The 15,687-nt window shown below is 26.2% G+C and overlaps 1 long non-coding RNA gene across 1 annotated transcript; it reads right to left on the minus strand.

Annotated features, from left to right (window-relative positions):
• Window positions 1-5,118: 5,118 nt before the first annotated feature.
• LOC136081681 (uncharacterized) lies at window positions 5,119-8,475 on the minus strand. The gene is made up of 3 exons (XR_010639013.1): window positions 7,071-8,475; window positions 6,698-6,794; window positions 5,119-5,312 (listed from the first exon to the last, which is right to left on the minus strand). It is a non-coding gene; the product is annotated as an uncharacterized LOC136081681 (long non-coding RNA).
• Window positions 8,476-15,687: the final 7,212 nt, after the last annotated feature.

Below are 15,687 nucleotides of genomic sequence, written 5' to 3' on the forward strand. Positions count from 1 at the left end.
TTGGTCAAGGAGGCAGTGACAAACAAGATTGTAACAGATCTAAAAGACAATGCCGTTGGAGTGGCTTTCACAACTGATTTGTGGTCTGATTGTGAAAAAAATTATTAATCCATTAAAAACAGAATTTTGTTAATTTTTTTACCGGGGAGGGAATAACATCGGATGGCCAAGGTTGAATTTACACTAAGACGTCCTAGGTTAAATCAATTTTTGGCGCCCTAAAAAAGGTTTTGCAAAATGTTTTCGTCAAAATTAAAAATAAATTAAATTTATAATTTTCAGGAATTCTTTGGGCTCCATAGAATCTAAATTTTTGCAATATTCTTCTTCATTATATTGTTTTTTGTTCGTCCGACATGAATTTTGACATTTTTTTAACTTAAATTAATTATTTACTCTTTAACTTATTTAGAAATGTTTCAATTTACTAAATATATAATAGCAATCAAAATGATTTTATATAAATATATAATAGCAATGATTTTGTATATAAAACGAGAAATGACAACTTTTTGAAAGTCGTAGGCCGCTAGGCTGCGGCCTAGTCATAATATAGGTAAATACCGGTCTTTTGATTAACATAGAACGACCTCTTAGTTATAAAATTTGATATAAAAGAAAATTTATTTTCTTGTTTAGAAACTTTGATTCATTCCTTGGTTTGACACTTCACTATATCTCAAAGAACTGAACCCTAGAGAAGCTTCTGGTATATTGTGGAAGTGCAGAGGGTAGACAACATACATCTCAAAGCATTGCTAAACTTCTTGACTTTTAGCAATGCTTTAAGATGTATGTAGATTTTAGGCCTTCCATCAAATGTCCACAAGACCTCCACAAGTGATAATGCAGCCAATATGCTAGCAGCTATCCAAAAACTAACAAAGGAAATTCAGGAAGGCCTTGGGTGTGTTGACCATATACTTTACTTTGTGGTGACTGAGTGTCTCAGCATCCCCGAAGTGAAGAATGCTGTTGACGCATTCAGGAAACTGTCATCTTGAACTCACAAAAGGAGCATTGATCAAGAGGATCAAGAAAGAGTGTGTCAGGATAAACAATCAGTGTAACGATGATTCAAACATTGAAACTGGTAATTAATTTCTTTAAACTTTTCAATTGAAAAAGTTTTCAAGTTTAAGTTTGGATTATACATTCATTATATGTATATATTTTATATTATGCATATATTATATATTACATGTTTATGTTTATATTTAGTTATTATATACAAATTTGGTTATTACATGCCAAAATAAGACTTTTGTTGTTGGCCCGAAACTGTTTCTAAAAAAGTCTATAAAAAGAAGCTCCACTAAAAAAGTTTTCGTCCCTAAATGTGCGGGGCTCGGAGCTTTATACCCTAGCCCCCCACCTGCCTTAATCCATCGCTGATATTATTGTATATTGTATAGTATAAAACAGTTAATTTTACGGTTTGAATGAAGTTGCGTTTGGTATAACCTAGTTTTACTAGTTTTTAACCAAATTTTTAACAATATTTCTTTTAGTTGAATTTGTCATGATCATTGCACCTGTTGAAACCCGCTGGAATTCCAGCTTGATGATGATGCTAAAGTTAAAGCTAGCTCTTGAGAGGATCAGAGAGGATTTTAGCAAGGCAACTGATCCCAAGTTGAGAAAAAAATCCCTACATCAGAGGAATTTGAACAGGTGACTGAGATTTTTTTCCGAATTGTTTAAATTAGTTATTCCCGATAAATCCAAATATTGCTTAAATTAATTTTTTTTTACAGTTTTTTTTGAATTATTTAGTTATTGAATATCAGATCCTACTTCACGGGGTTAGGAAGACTTTCTGGCCCAGATCTGCATTAAAAGGGGACAAAATATTTCTCTTTTTAATTCAGTCCCAAAATTTAAAACTCACTTGTCACCAAGAATTTCAAAGTTGTCTAAGCTATTTTTAAGAAGAGTAGGGGCCTGGTTTGTGTAAATTAATAATAATTATCAATTATTCTAATAAATTTTTATTCAGATTGTTGCCATCATTGGTCCACTCACCAGAATTGAAGAGATGTCTTTATTATTTTCTTCTGACAAAAAACCAACCATCTGGTATGTTTTATCAAAACTTTTTAATATAAATGGTTATCTAAATTCTCAACTCAATAAACCAACAATCAACGAGGAGGCCAAAGTATTCTGCAAAACCTTACAGTCAAAGTTGGAAAAGAGATATCTGGTTTGTCGGACCAAAAACAAGCTCTATGCTTATGGAGCAATACTCCACCCATTTTACAAAGGACTTACACTTGCCGAAAATGAAAATCCAAATTACAGGGAAATGATTGAGCTGGTGATCAAGAAGAATGAAGTTGAGCTAGTACATGACTTGAATCACGGATTTTTTGAGGAAGTTGATGAAGAACACTACAGCATTGAAGCTAAGATTAGGTAATTGAAATTTAAATTTTAAATTCGAATATTTTTAGGTTTAAAAAAAAAAATTATATATATATTTTTTTTTACTATAGTCATTATTGCTTTTAAGCCTAAAATGAGATTTTCTCAGTCTAGCCAGCCCACTCGGTCACTTTGTGAGGTAGCCATTAGCCCCATGCAGTTGGAAATGAACAGGTACCTCAACTTAACAGATCCTTCTCCAGCCGATGTTGATGTACTACAATGGTGGAGAAGGCATCATTCGGAGTATCCTCTTACTGCGAAGCGTGCCAAAAAATACCTTTGTATTCAGGTAAAAAAAACTATTTTGAAAATATTTTTTTTTATAAATAAAACTTTGTTATGAAATAGCTTTTTAGAAGGGGTCGGGACTCGCCAATTTTCAAAATTCGTAAACTAAATTTTTGAACATTGGTCACTCAAATTTAAATTTGAATTTTAGCTGTTTGAAAGTTTGTCCCAGTCTATTTTAATTTAATTTATTTGAAAATTTGACACAATATTAAATTCATTTTACTTTTCAGACATCGTCTGCTAGCTCAGAGCGAGTGTTCTCATCAGAAAGTGCAATGTGACCTACAGAAGGACAAAGCTTAATGTAGAAAATGTCCACATGCTGGTTTACTGTAAGGGCAACTTGCCAAAGGTTAGGATCTCCGTAAAGTTTTACGTGGAGGAAGCAGAAAAGGATGCTGAAGAGGAACTTCTTCAGGAAGAAACAACTGAAGTCTTGGTTGAAGGTTCGACCAAAATTTATTTTATTAAGGAAGGGGGTAAAGAAAATTGGATGTTAGTCTTCAATCCAAGACTGGGTCTTCTTCAACCAGCCAAACTAAAATATTTTCAAGCATAAGAGCTGGAACCTCTTCAAGCAAAAGAGATGAAAATCCACCAACTAATAGCATGCAATGCATTGAAAGTGATTGATTTATCTAAAAATGCGGAAAATGTTCCTTTTTGTTTCTATTGTCAAATGTATATGCAAAAATATTGTTAAAAATCAGGATTAACGTCTAGTGATCCCATATAAATATTACTTTCTCACTCGCTACTTTATAAATGCTTGAAAAATTTATTGTTTAAAGAGATATTTGCGATAGAAAGACGACCGATAATAAATAGTAGAGTATTGCCCTTAAATTATATTTGCGCTTGTGAATATATTAAACATATAAAAGAGATTTTTTCCAGTCTACGAAACCTATTTTCCATCCACCCTCGTTCAGTATTTCAATTTTAAAGGAAGTTTAACACTTATTTCAGTCTTTGCAAATTCTTTCGGCGCACTTATGTCAATTTGCCTGTTTTTGCAATTGATTCCCACTTAAGCCAGTGTTTCCAAATTCCTTTGGCACACTTATGCCAGTTTACACTTATGCCAGTGCTTGCAAGTGCTTTGTCCTTATATAGATTCGCAGGTATAAAATTTGCACTTATTTAGTCGCCTCTCAGTTAGATCTTCGCTAACCCCACCCTTGATGAGTCATAAAGCCCTGGTCGTTAACCTAAAAAAAAAAAATTCGAGGATTTACAATATTTAATTAGAAAAAATTAAATTTGACAAAATTTGAGTAATTTGAATTTGAATTTCGAATTTGATTAAAAATCAAATTTGACAAATTTTTACCACTTCGAATTTGAGAACTCAAATTCGAAAATTCGAAATTGGGACAAATTCGAATGAATTCGACCGAGCTTAGAGGGAGTTGATGATTCATGTGGAGGTAATAATCTATCACATATCTCAATAAAAGATCTTAAATTTCGAAATCTTTTTGAACTAAAATGACAACAACAGAAAAAGGATTGATTTGAAAGAGAGATTTTTGTTCATGGCAATAGTCGCCATGGTAACAAAGAAAAACCGTTTTTCCTAGTTACGGGACCTAGGAGTTAAGGAAATTTAAAATGCTTCGCTCAAATCAATCTATTTTCAATCAAATTGATCTAAATCAATCTAAATCTATCTAAATCAATTTAAATCTATCTAAATCAATCTAAATCTATTATCAATCAAATTGATCTAAATCAATCAAACCCTTTAAATATCCTGATAAAATTTTTTGAAAAAGATACATCAAGATATCGTTTCTCAAAAATAAAAATAAAAAACGGATAAAATCAGCGCGCAAACTTAACATAACCCAGTCGGCAAATTTAGTTGTAAATGCGCATTAGAAACTCGTTTAAATACGTATCGATATGGTATGTATGTTAGCCATTTTATCGTGTCGAATACGCATTAAAAATACGCATTAGATGCGTATAAAGGCACGTATACAATACGACGCCTACTGAGTATCAAACTCGCATTTGAAACTCTTGTAAACACGTATAAAACACGATAACCAAAGAATATTCAATACGATATTTTCCTGGTATTACATGCGCATTTAAAACTTTCCAGAATACGCATTATTTACGAATATTTGTTAGCCATTTTATAGTGTCAAACGCGCATTAAAAATAGATGTATAATGCGTATAAAGATAGGTATACTATACGACGCCAACTGAGTATCAAACTTGCATTTAAACACGTATAAAACACGTATAAAACACGATAACCAGAGAATATTCAATACAATTTTATTAACTAATATGAGTTCATAACATAATGATAATGACTAGCAGTAAGCACCCCGTAATACGGGTTATGAGTTATTAAATAATTAATACCAATAAAAACACATTAATAACTTGATATATTATCTAAAAAATTAAATACAAATTTATCTATAAATATTGTAACTTTGACTCCGTATCAGCAATGTCATTGCTTATAGGTAACGACATAAAGACCGCATTAACATCAGTTGAGTTCTTTTTAAAATCTGTCACAACACAGGTACCAGAAAAGGAAAGTCAAGTAAAGCCTGCAAATACCTAAAAAAAGACATGAAAAAAAAAAATTACAATTTTTAATTACAAAAGTACTATTTGCATTTTATTGTTAGTAGAATTAGGATAATAATAACAGAAAATATATGAACCTGTCATTTCAAAAAGGACACAAGTCCATTTACTAAAACTTTTCAAAATCAACAAAAATATGATTTTTATTAAAATAATGTCTAGTTTGCTAAAGAAATTAAACATAGAAGTAGATAAATAAAGAACGTATATAACTTATGTATTTTTTGTTTTTTATAAAAAAAACATAAATCATACAGAAATTTTTAATTCAAACTTATAAACTAACTGCTAAAAGTTTTGGACTTATGTCCTTTTCGAAATGACAGGTTCATATATTCTGTCTACAGAATAATTAAAAAAGATTATAAAAAGGCTAGACAACACAATGTATACATTGTTACTATAGTAACACTGGCAAATAACACTACAACTTAATAAGATATTTTATTAACTTGAATACTTGGACTAAAAAGATTTTATTATAAAAAAAAAAAAAATTATTTAGATTTAAAAGTGTTAATTGTTACTATAAATAGTTAAACTCATACTTTACTTTGTTCTGAAGCATCTAAAGTAAAATCAAATTAACAGACATTAACACTGCTTGACACTGAATTCTGTCAAGTAAGCCTTCTGCATGCCGAGTTACATTTCTTACATTTCAACAACGATTAATTTCATCCTGCCTAGATCTATTTTTTTCATTTGACAGCTATTTTCAAGTTGCCTTATAGCATTTTACATTAATAACTTTGTTGAGCCTAATACTATCTATTTCAATTTCACTGTTATCATAAAACATATTACTAGTAATCTTACTATTGTTACATTTGAATAAATGAACATAAAAGAATCTTACAAATTGTGATCTTTTCTAATCAAAGACTTTATTCAAACTTAAGATTTATTGAAATCCATATCTTTTTATATGTTTATATACATAAGTCGTTTATCAAAAATATTGAACAATATTTATTTACACCAATTATTTTTAATTTAACAAAGAATCTACAATGCACAAAATTATTTTTACCTTAATGAACAAAAATAATAATAATGCACAAACTTGTATAAAATATTGAAGCAATGTCAGTCAATATATTTTACTCTAAAGTAATTATATATATATATATATATATATATATATATATATATATATATATATATATATATATATATATATATATATATATATATAAATATACTGAAATATAGGCAGATTTAAGTTTATAAACTTTCGTGTCAACAAATTACAGTCAGTTTTCCATGTTAAATACACAAAATATATATCTAATATAATATATATCAAATATAAAATAAATCCAATATAAAATAAAACAAAATAGTAAACTTACTCAAACCAGTATCACTTACACCGTGTGAAGTAACTAAAAAACACTTCAGTTCTTTTCAATCACTCTAAAAAATAACTTTCAGCTCTTTCCAATAGCACTAAAAAATAGAACAAAACTTGCTTAGCTGAGTTGCCTAGTTTATAAGAATCTGAAAACAAATAAGTAAAAAACCAAGAACAAACAAACATTTATATTTTAGAATTTTTATTTATATTTAAACAAATTAAATAAAACAAAGAAGAACGCAAATTCTCCTTAAAAGCTAAAAAAAATTTTCAGCTCAAATTTGCTTGCAGACTTTGCTTGTAAAATAAAATGTGAATAAGAAACACATTTAGAAAAGCCTAGAAAAAATTCATAAAAATTTACATACATTTGTTCTTTTATATCGCATAAATCCATCATATGATAAATCTGAAATGAAAAAATGTAACTGATAAGTAAATACAAAGAAAAACATCAAATATGAATCGAAAATCAATATATCTGATAGAGATAAGATATCATGATAAGAGAGTAGTAGTTTTTAAATATTGTTATTTCATGTTAGCTTTTAGAAAACAAATCATGTTGGTACTTCATGGTTCTAAAAATTCAAATTGAGATATAAACAAAATGTATATATGGCAAAATGATTTTTCTTGAGTGGCTTTTAGTGAATGATTAAAAGCAGTGAGTTTCAATAATAAAACCACTTATAATTTTTAACAATAGACACCAACATAAAGGTAAGCCAAATGTAACAACATTAGGAACATGAATAACAACTTTACGCAAAATCTTGCTCAACACGTTTACCAAGTCGCACACCTTGAAAACATGGAAACAACATAATATAAACATATATAATAACTATAAAACACAATACATTTATTTAACTTTATATAACATATATAAACACCTCATATAATATTTATATACACAATAGATACATTTTATACTATTTTAATGACACATTTATAAAACAGTTACATAACACATATTACCACATACATATATTTATCAAAAACTTTTTAACTTTGAACATAATATAAACATATATGCAAACTATAAACATATATAACTTGAATTGCGCGAACAAAAAATTTTAAAATAACATGAAAAAATCTAAAAAGATTCATATATATATTCATATATAAAAACATATATCTTGTAATAAAATATCAAATTATAATTATATTTAATTTAAATCAAATACTTATTGAATAAAGAGCAAAAAACAGATAGAAGAACTGCAATCCTTATAACAAAATTTAACGTTTAGCAACAATGAAATGTCAGTGTTGGCTCGAAATATTAATTTATTTTTCAAAATTTTTTAAAACAGTACAAAAAAAAGGTAATAGCATAACAGAAATGTTAATAAAATAACAATCAACATAATAAATCAAGCAAGGTACGAAATTATAGGATTTATAATATATTTGAATTATATTAATTTAGGACTTCATAAAACTAAATAAATTTAAAAGTAGTGATAAATATTTTTATGATATTTTTATGAAAGTTTTATGATTTTTTATGATATTTTTATGATATTTTTATGATATTTTTATGAAAGTTTTAGTAACTTTTTTAGTACAAAAAAGTACTGTAACTATATTGGAGATATGCGATACTGCTTTAGCAGAACGATATCTCTTCATACAACTTTTCATGTATTCCTGACTATTCTTTTTCATTCCAGACAAACTTTTTACTAAATTTCTCAAGAGAAAACTTTTTAATTTAAATTTTGCTTTCACTATTTCAGTTTAAGCATGCGCTTTAAAGTAAAGATTTTTGTTTTTCCGTTGTATGTTGATATTTGATCAAAATCGGGTACGATATCGTATCCGATTTTGATCAAATATTATATAATACGTATTTTTGATAAATAAGTGGTATTGAACTCGAATTCGAAACTTAAAACTAAATGCGTATTTCTCTGGTATCAACGGCAGTATGTTACACGTGATCAATACTCCGAGTATTTACAATACTAGATATGCCGACTGGGAACTAACTTCCCAGTCGGCATATCTAGTATTGTAAATACTCGGAGTATTGATCACGTATAACATACCGCCGTTGATACCAGAAAAATGCGCATTTAGTTTTAAGTTTCGAATTCGAGTTTAATACCACTTATTTATCAAAAATACGTATTATTTAATATTTGATCAAAATCGGATACGATATCGTACCCGATCTCGAACAAATATCAACATATAACGGAAAAACGAAAATCTTTGCTTTAAAGCGCATGCTTAAACTGAAATTGTAAAAGCAAAATTTAAATAAAAAAGTTTTCATTTGAAATATTTAGTAAAAAGTTTGTCTGGAATGAAAAGGAATAGTCAGGAATACATGAAAAGTTGTATGAAGAGATATCGTTCTGCTAAAGCAGTATCGCATATCTCCAATGCAGTTACAGTACTTTTTTGTACTAAAAAAGTTATTAAAACTTTATCATAAAAATATTTATTACTACTTTTAAATTTATTTTGTTTTATTCTTATTTTTTATTATATTCTTATTTTCTTATTATCTTTATTTTATTTAAGTCCTAAATTAATATAATTCAAATATATTATAAATCCTATCATTTCATAGCTTGCTTATTCTATTATGTTGATTATTATTTTATTAACATTTCTGTTATGCTATTACCTTTTTTTTGTACTGTTTTAAAAAATTTAGAAAAATAAATTAAAATTTCAAGCCAACACTGACATTTGATTGTTGCTAAACGTTAAATTTTGTTATAAGGATTGCAGTTCTTCTATCTGTTTTTTGCTCTTTATTCAATAAGTATTTGATTTAAATTAAATATAATTATAATTTGATATTTTATTACGAGATATATGTTTTTACATATATATATATTCATATATATGAATCTTTTTAGATTTTTTCATGTTATTTTTAAATTTTTTGTTCGCGCAATTCAAGTTATATATGTTTATAGTTTGCTTATATGTATATATTATGTTCATAGTTAAAAAGTTTTTGATAAACATATGTATGTGGTAATATGTGTTATGTAATTGTTTTATAAATGTGTCATTAAAATAGTATAAAATGCACCTATTGTGAATATAAATATATTATGAGGTTTTTGTATATGTTATATAAAGTTGAATAAATGTATTGTGTTTTATAGTTATTATGTATGTTTATATTATGTTGTTTTTATGTTTTCAAAGTGTGCGACTTGGCAAACGTGTTGAGCAAGATTTTGCGTAAAGTTGTTATTTATGTTACTAATGTTGTTACATTTGGCTTACCTTAATGTTGGTGTCCATTGTTAAAAGTTTCAAGTGGTTTTATTACTGAAACTCACTGCTTTTAATCATTCACTAAAAGCCACTCAAGAAAAATCATTTTGCCATATATACATTTTATTTATATCTCAATTTGAATTTTTAGAACCATGAAGTACAAACATGATTTGTTTTCTAAAAGCTAACATGAAATAACAATATTTAACAACTACTACTTTCTTATCATGACATCTTATCTCTATCAGATATATTGATTTTTGATTCATATTTGATTTTTTTCTTTGTATTTACTTATCAATTACATTTTTTCATTTCAGATTTATCATATCATGGATTTATGCGATATAAAAGAACAAATGTATGTAAATTTTTATGAATTTTTTCTAGGCTTTTCTAAATGTGTTTCTTATTCACATTTTATTTTACAAGCAAGGTCTGCAAGCAAACCTGAGCTGAAAATTTTTTTTAGCTTTTAAGGAGAACTGGTGTTATTCTTTGTTTTATTTAATTTGTTTAAATATAGTAGTTCTAAAACATAAATGTTTGTTTGTTCTTGGTTTTTTACTTATCTGTTTTCAGATTCTTATAAACTAGGCAACTCAGCTAAGCAAGTTTTGTTTTATTTTTAAGTGCTATTGGAATGAGCTGAAAGTTATTTTTTAGAGTGATTGAAAAGAACTGAAGTGTTTTTTAGTATCACTGTAAGTGATACTGGTTTGAGTAAGTTTACTGATTTGTTTTATTTTATATTGGATTTATTTTATATTTGATATATATTATATTAGATATATATTTTGTGTATTTAACATGAAAAACGGCCTGTAATTTGTTGACGCTAAAGTTTATAAACTTAAATCTGCCTATATTTCAGTATATATATATATATATATATATATATATATATATATATATATATATATATATATATATATATATACATATATATATATATATATATATATATATATATATATATATATAATAGTATAAACATTTGTATATAATAAATATATATATATACATATATATATATAATATATATATATATATATATATATATATATATATATATACATATATATATATATATATATACATATATATATATATATATATATATATATATATATATAATATATATATATATATATATATATATATATATATAAATATATATATATATATATATATATATATATATATATATATATATATATATATATATATATATATATATATATATATATATATATATATATATATATATATATATATATATATATATATATATATATATATATATATATAGAACCCTTAGATGTTGTCCGAAAGTTTTTTCTATATTTTGTTGACAAAAAGTAAAAATTAAAATGCAAGACCGGAATTTTTTTTTTTTAATAATGATAGACTGCCTGCCCAAACCAAACCCTCAGTCGATGTAGCAGCACTCCCTTGCGGGTCAGGCTATTTGTCAGTCGATGTAGCAGCACTCTTTTGCGAGTCAGGCTATTTGTCAGTCAATGTAGCAGCACTCCCTTGTGAGTCAGGCTTTTTGTCAGTCGATGTAGCAGCACTCCCTTCCGAGTCAGGCTATAAGATAGTCAATGTAGCAACACTCCGTGCATGATTTACAGTAAAAAAAATAAAAATAAAAACATTTTATTAAAAAAAATAAAAATAAAAACATTGTTTATATTGTTAAAAACATTCAGAATGTTTTAAAAACATTCAGAATGTTTTAAAAACATTCTGAATGTTTTTAAAAACATTCTGGTCAATTAAATTTGCGTTTTTGTGGTTTTTTTATATAACAATTAATTTGTAATTAAATTAATGGTTTTGACTTTCGTCCAACACGAAAATGTTGGACGAAAGTCAAAAGTAATTAAAAGTGACGTATGTGTTGGCGTAAGAATCACTTTTTTCCTTCCGCTCTTCCCAAAGCCAACAAACTATAGATCTATATATATATATATATATATATATATATATATATATATATATAGATCTATATATATATATATATATATATATATATATATATATATATATATATATATATATATATATATATATATATATATATATATATATATATATATATATATATAAAATTACTTTAGAGTAAAATATACTGACTGACATTGCTTCAATATTTTATACAAGATTGTGCATTTATTATTTTTGTTCATTAAGGTAAAAATAATTATGTGCATTGTAGATTCTTTGTTAAATTAAATATAATTGATGTAAATAAATATTGTTTAATATTTTTGATAAACGACTTATGTATGTAAACGAATAAAAAGATATGGATTTCAATAAATCTTAAGTTTAAATAAAGTCTTTGATTAGAAAAGATCACAATTTGTAAGATTCTTTTACGTTCATTTATTCAATTGTAACAATAGTAAGATTACTGGTAATATGATAAAAGTGAAATTGAAATAGATATTATTAAGCTCAACAAAGTTACTGATGTAAAATGCTAATAGGCAACTTTAAAATAGTTGTCAAATGAAAAAAAGAGATCTAGGCAGGATGAAATTAATCGTTGTTGAAATGTAAGAAATGTAACTCGAAGTGCAGAAAACTTACTTGACAGAATTCAGTGTCAAGCAGTGTTAATGTCTGTTAATTTGATTTTACTTTAGACACTTCAGAACAAAGCAAAGTATGAGTTTAACTATTTATAGTAACAATTAACACTTTTAAATCTAAATAATTTTTTTTTTTTTTATAATTTCTATCATAATTGTGTTCTTTTTTTCATTTTTTTTTTTAGTTTGTCTATCCTTTGTCATCTTTTGATTAGTTAGCTAACTGTTGAAACATGGTTTTAATTTTTGTAAATTTAGTATGATATGAAATTTACTCTATTAATCATTAGTCAACAGTTAGAGAGAAGCTGGAGCTTAATTAAGAAATGCTGGAAATTAGCTTTTAATCAAGGTAAAAGTAATTTTGTTTACTGGTAACATAATAAAACCAGTTACTAGTATTTATTCCGAGCTTTTTTACATTTGTTAACATGCTGCTTTGGAAACACTTTCTTTCTCTCTCTCTCTCTAAGATGAGTGGGAGATTTAATAAAACTTATGTAATTACTTACGTATTTCTTAAAACCACCAATGATAATGACCATTTATAAGAAATATTTTACCAGTTGCTTGCTATTTTATGATATAGTTGCTCAAATTGTTTAACTATAATTGTCCCTTGATTGTTCAAATATTGTAATAAATAAAATCTTTTTAGTCCAAGTATTTAAGTTAATAAAATATCTTATTAAGTTGTGGTGTTATTTGCCAGCGTTACTATAGTAACAATGTATACATTGTCTAGCCTTTTTATAATCTTTTTTAATCATTCTGTAGACAGAATATATGAACCTGTCATTTCGAAAAGGACATAAGTCTAAAACTTTTAGCAGTTAGTTTATAAGTTTGAATAAAAAATTTCTGTATGGTTTGTGTTTTTTTTATAAAAAATAAAAAATACATAAATTATATACGTTCTTTATTTATCTACTTCTATGTTTAATTTCTTTAGCAACCTAGACATTATTTTAATAAAAATCATATTTTTGTTGATTTTGAAAACTTTTAGTAAATGGGCTTGTGCCCTTTTCGAAATGACAGGTTCATATATTTTCTGTTTCCTAATTCTACTAACAATAAAATGCAAATAGTACTTTTGTAATTAAAAATTGTAATTTTTTTTTTATGTCTTTTTTTAGGTATTTGCAGGCTTTCCTTGACTTTCCTTTTCTGGTACTTGTGTTGTGACAGATTTTAAAAAGAACTCAACTGATGTTAATGCGGTCTTTATGTCGTTACCTATAAGCAATGACGTTGCTGATACGGAGTCAAAGTTAAAATATTTATAGATAAATTTGCATTTATTATTTTAGATAATATATCAAGTTATTAATGTTTTTATTGTTATCAATGGTTTAATAACTCATAACCCGTATTACGGATTGCTTACTGCTAGTCATTATCAATATGTTATGAACTCATATTAGTTAATAAAATTGTAATGAATATTCTCTGGGTATCGTGTTTTATACGTGTTTAAATGCGAGTTTGATACTCAGTAGGCGTCGTATTGTATACCTGTCTTTATACGCATCTGATGTCTATTTTTAATGCGCGTTTGACACGATAAAATGGCTAACATATATTCGTAAATAATGCGTATTCTGGAAAGTTTTAAATGCGCATGTAATACCAGGAAAATATCGTATTGAATATTCTCTGGTTATCGTATTTTATACGTGTTTACAAAAGTTTCAAATGCGAGTCTGATACCCTGTAGGCGTCGTATTGTATACCTGTCTTTATACGCATCTAATGCGTATTTCTAATGCGTGTTCGATACGATAAAATGGCTAACATACATACCACATCGATACGTATTTAAACGAGTTTCTAATGCGCATTTACAACTAAATTTGCCGACTGGGTTAACATTTTTTTAAAAAGTTCTAATTTTTTTAATGTTAAACTACAACAAATTTAACTCTTTTTTTATGTTTTGGTAAAATAATAGGTTTTTAGTTTGATGTAAAACATTTTTAAATCTTAAATTTTGGACCATAATGTTCTATTACAATGTTGAAATTATGGTTGCTAAGGGTGTTGTTAAGGTAAATAATTTGACTGATGCAAGTTTATTGAAAAAAAATAATAATAATGTATAAAAGTATATATTTTTTAAAAGTACAGAAATTTCTCTTGAAAAATACATTAAAAAAAAATTGATACTTTTCAAAAATTTTGGTTAACGCCCACCTTAAACTTCTTTACGTTATAATTCTATCGCATAATTTAATGCAAAGTATATAACATGACATAACAATAATAATGCAAAATATATAACATAACATAAGAACATGAAATTTAATAATTATAACAAAGTATAACGTTAAAATAATAAATAATATTTTTTATCATAAAAACTAACAGTGTTTTTTTTAAAAAAAAAATAACTAAAAACTATTGTTTCTTCAAATACAAACATGTTGTTATAAAGGAGACTCGTAGAAGACTATGCAGCCTTATCATTGAGTACCGCTTTAAATGGTTAAATAAATCTAAATAATTTTTATATATAGTTAAAAGTGGTTAAACTATATAAAGTATACAAACTATATAATACACAAATATACTATATAATATATAACACACAAAACTATATAATACACATAATTACTTTAGTATAAATCTTGTTGTTAAGTTTAAAACATGTCAATAAAAATATTGATATTAAGTATAAGGTGTTTTAATTTTTTTTTCAAGGTGGGAGAATTATTTAATGCTTTAAGCTCTATATTTTCGGATATTATTTTGTTATATAGGTACGGACTCCGGTAGGAAATAGAGAATCGTAAGAATTTTGTTGGTTTTTTAGGCAATGTGAAGTTCCCTGTCTCTCTTGTGATATATCTATTAGAGTTAATTTGAAAAAAGTTATCTGAAAAATGCAATGGCACTAGTCCCAGATTGTATTTAAGCATGAATAGAATATTTTGATAGATTTTAATTTGGTAAACATTTAGTGCATTCAAGGTTTTTAGTAAAGGTTTAGCATGGGTGAGTTTATCTTAATATATATTTTGCTTTTTCTGTATTTATCGATAACTTATTTAATTTCAACCAGATGTTTAATCTTTCAAGCTCTTTGTTTGTACATTTGTAAAGGTCTTTAATTGAGTTCGAG

The sequence above is a fragment of the Hydra vulgaris genome, chromosome 06 (assembly GCF_038396675.1).
Source record: "Hydra vulgaris chromosome 06, alternate assembly HydraT2T_AEP".
NCBI lineage: Eukaryota > Metazoa > Cnidaria > Hydrozoa > Anthoathecata > Hydridae > Hydra > Hydra vulgaris.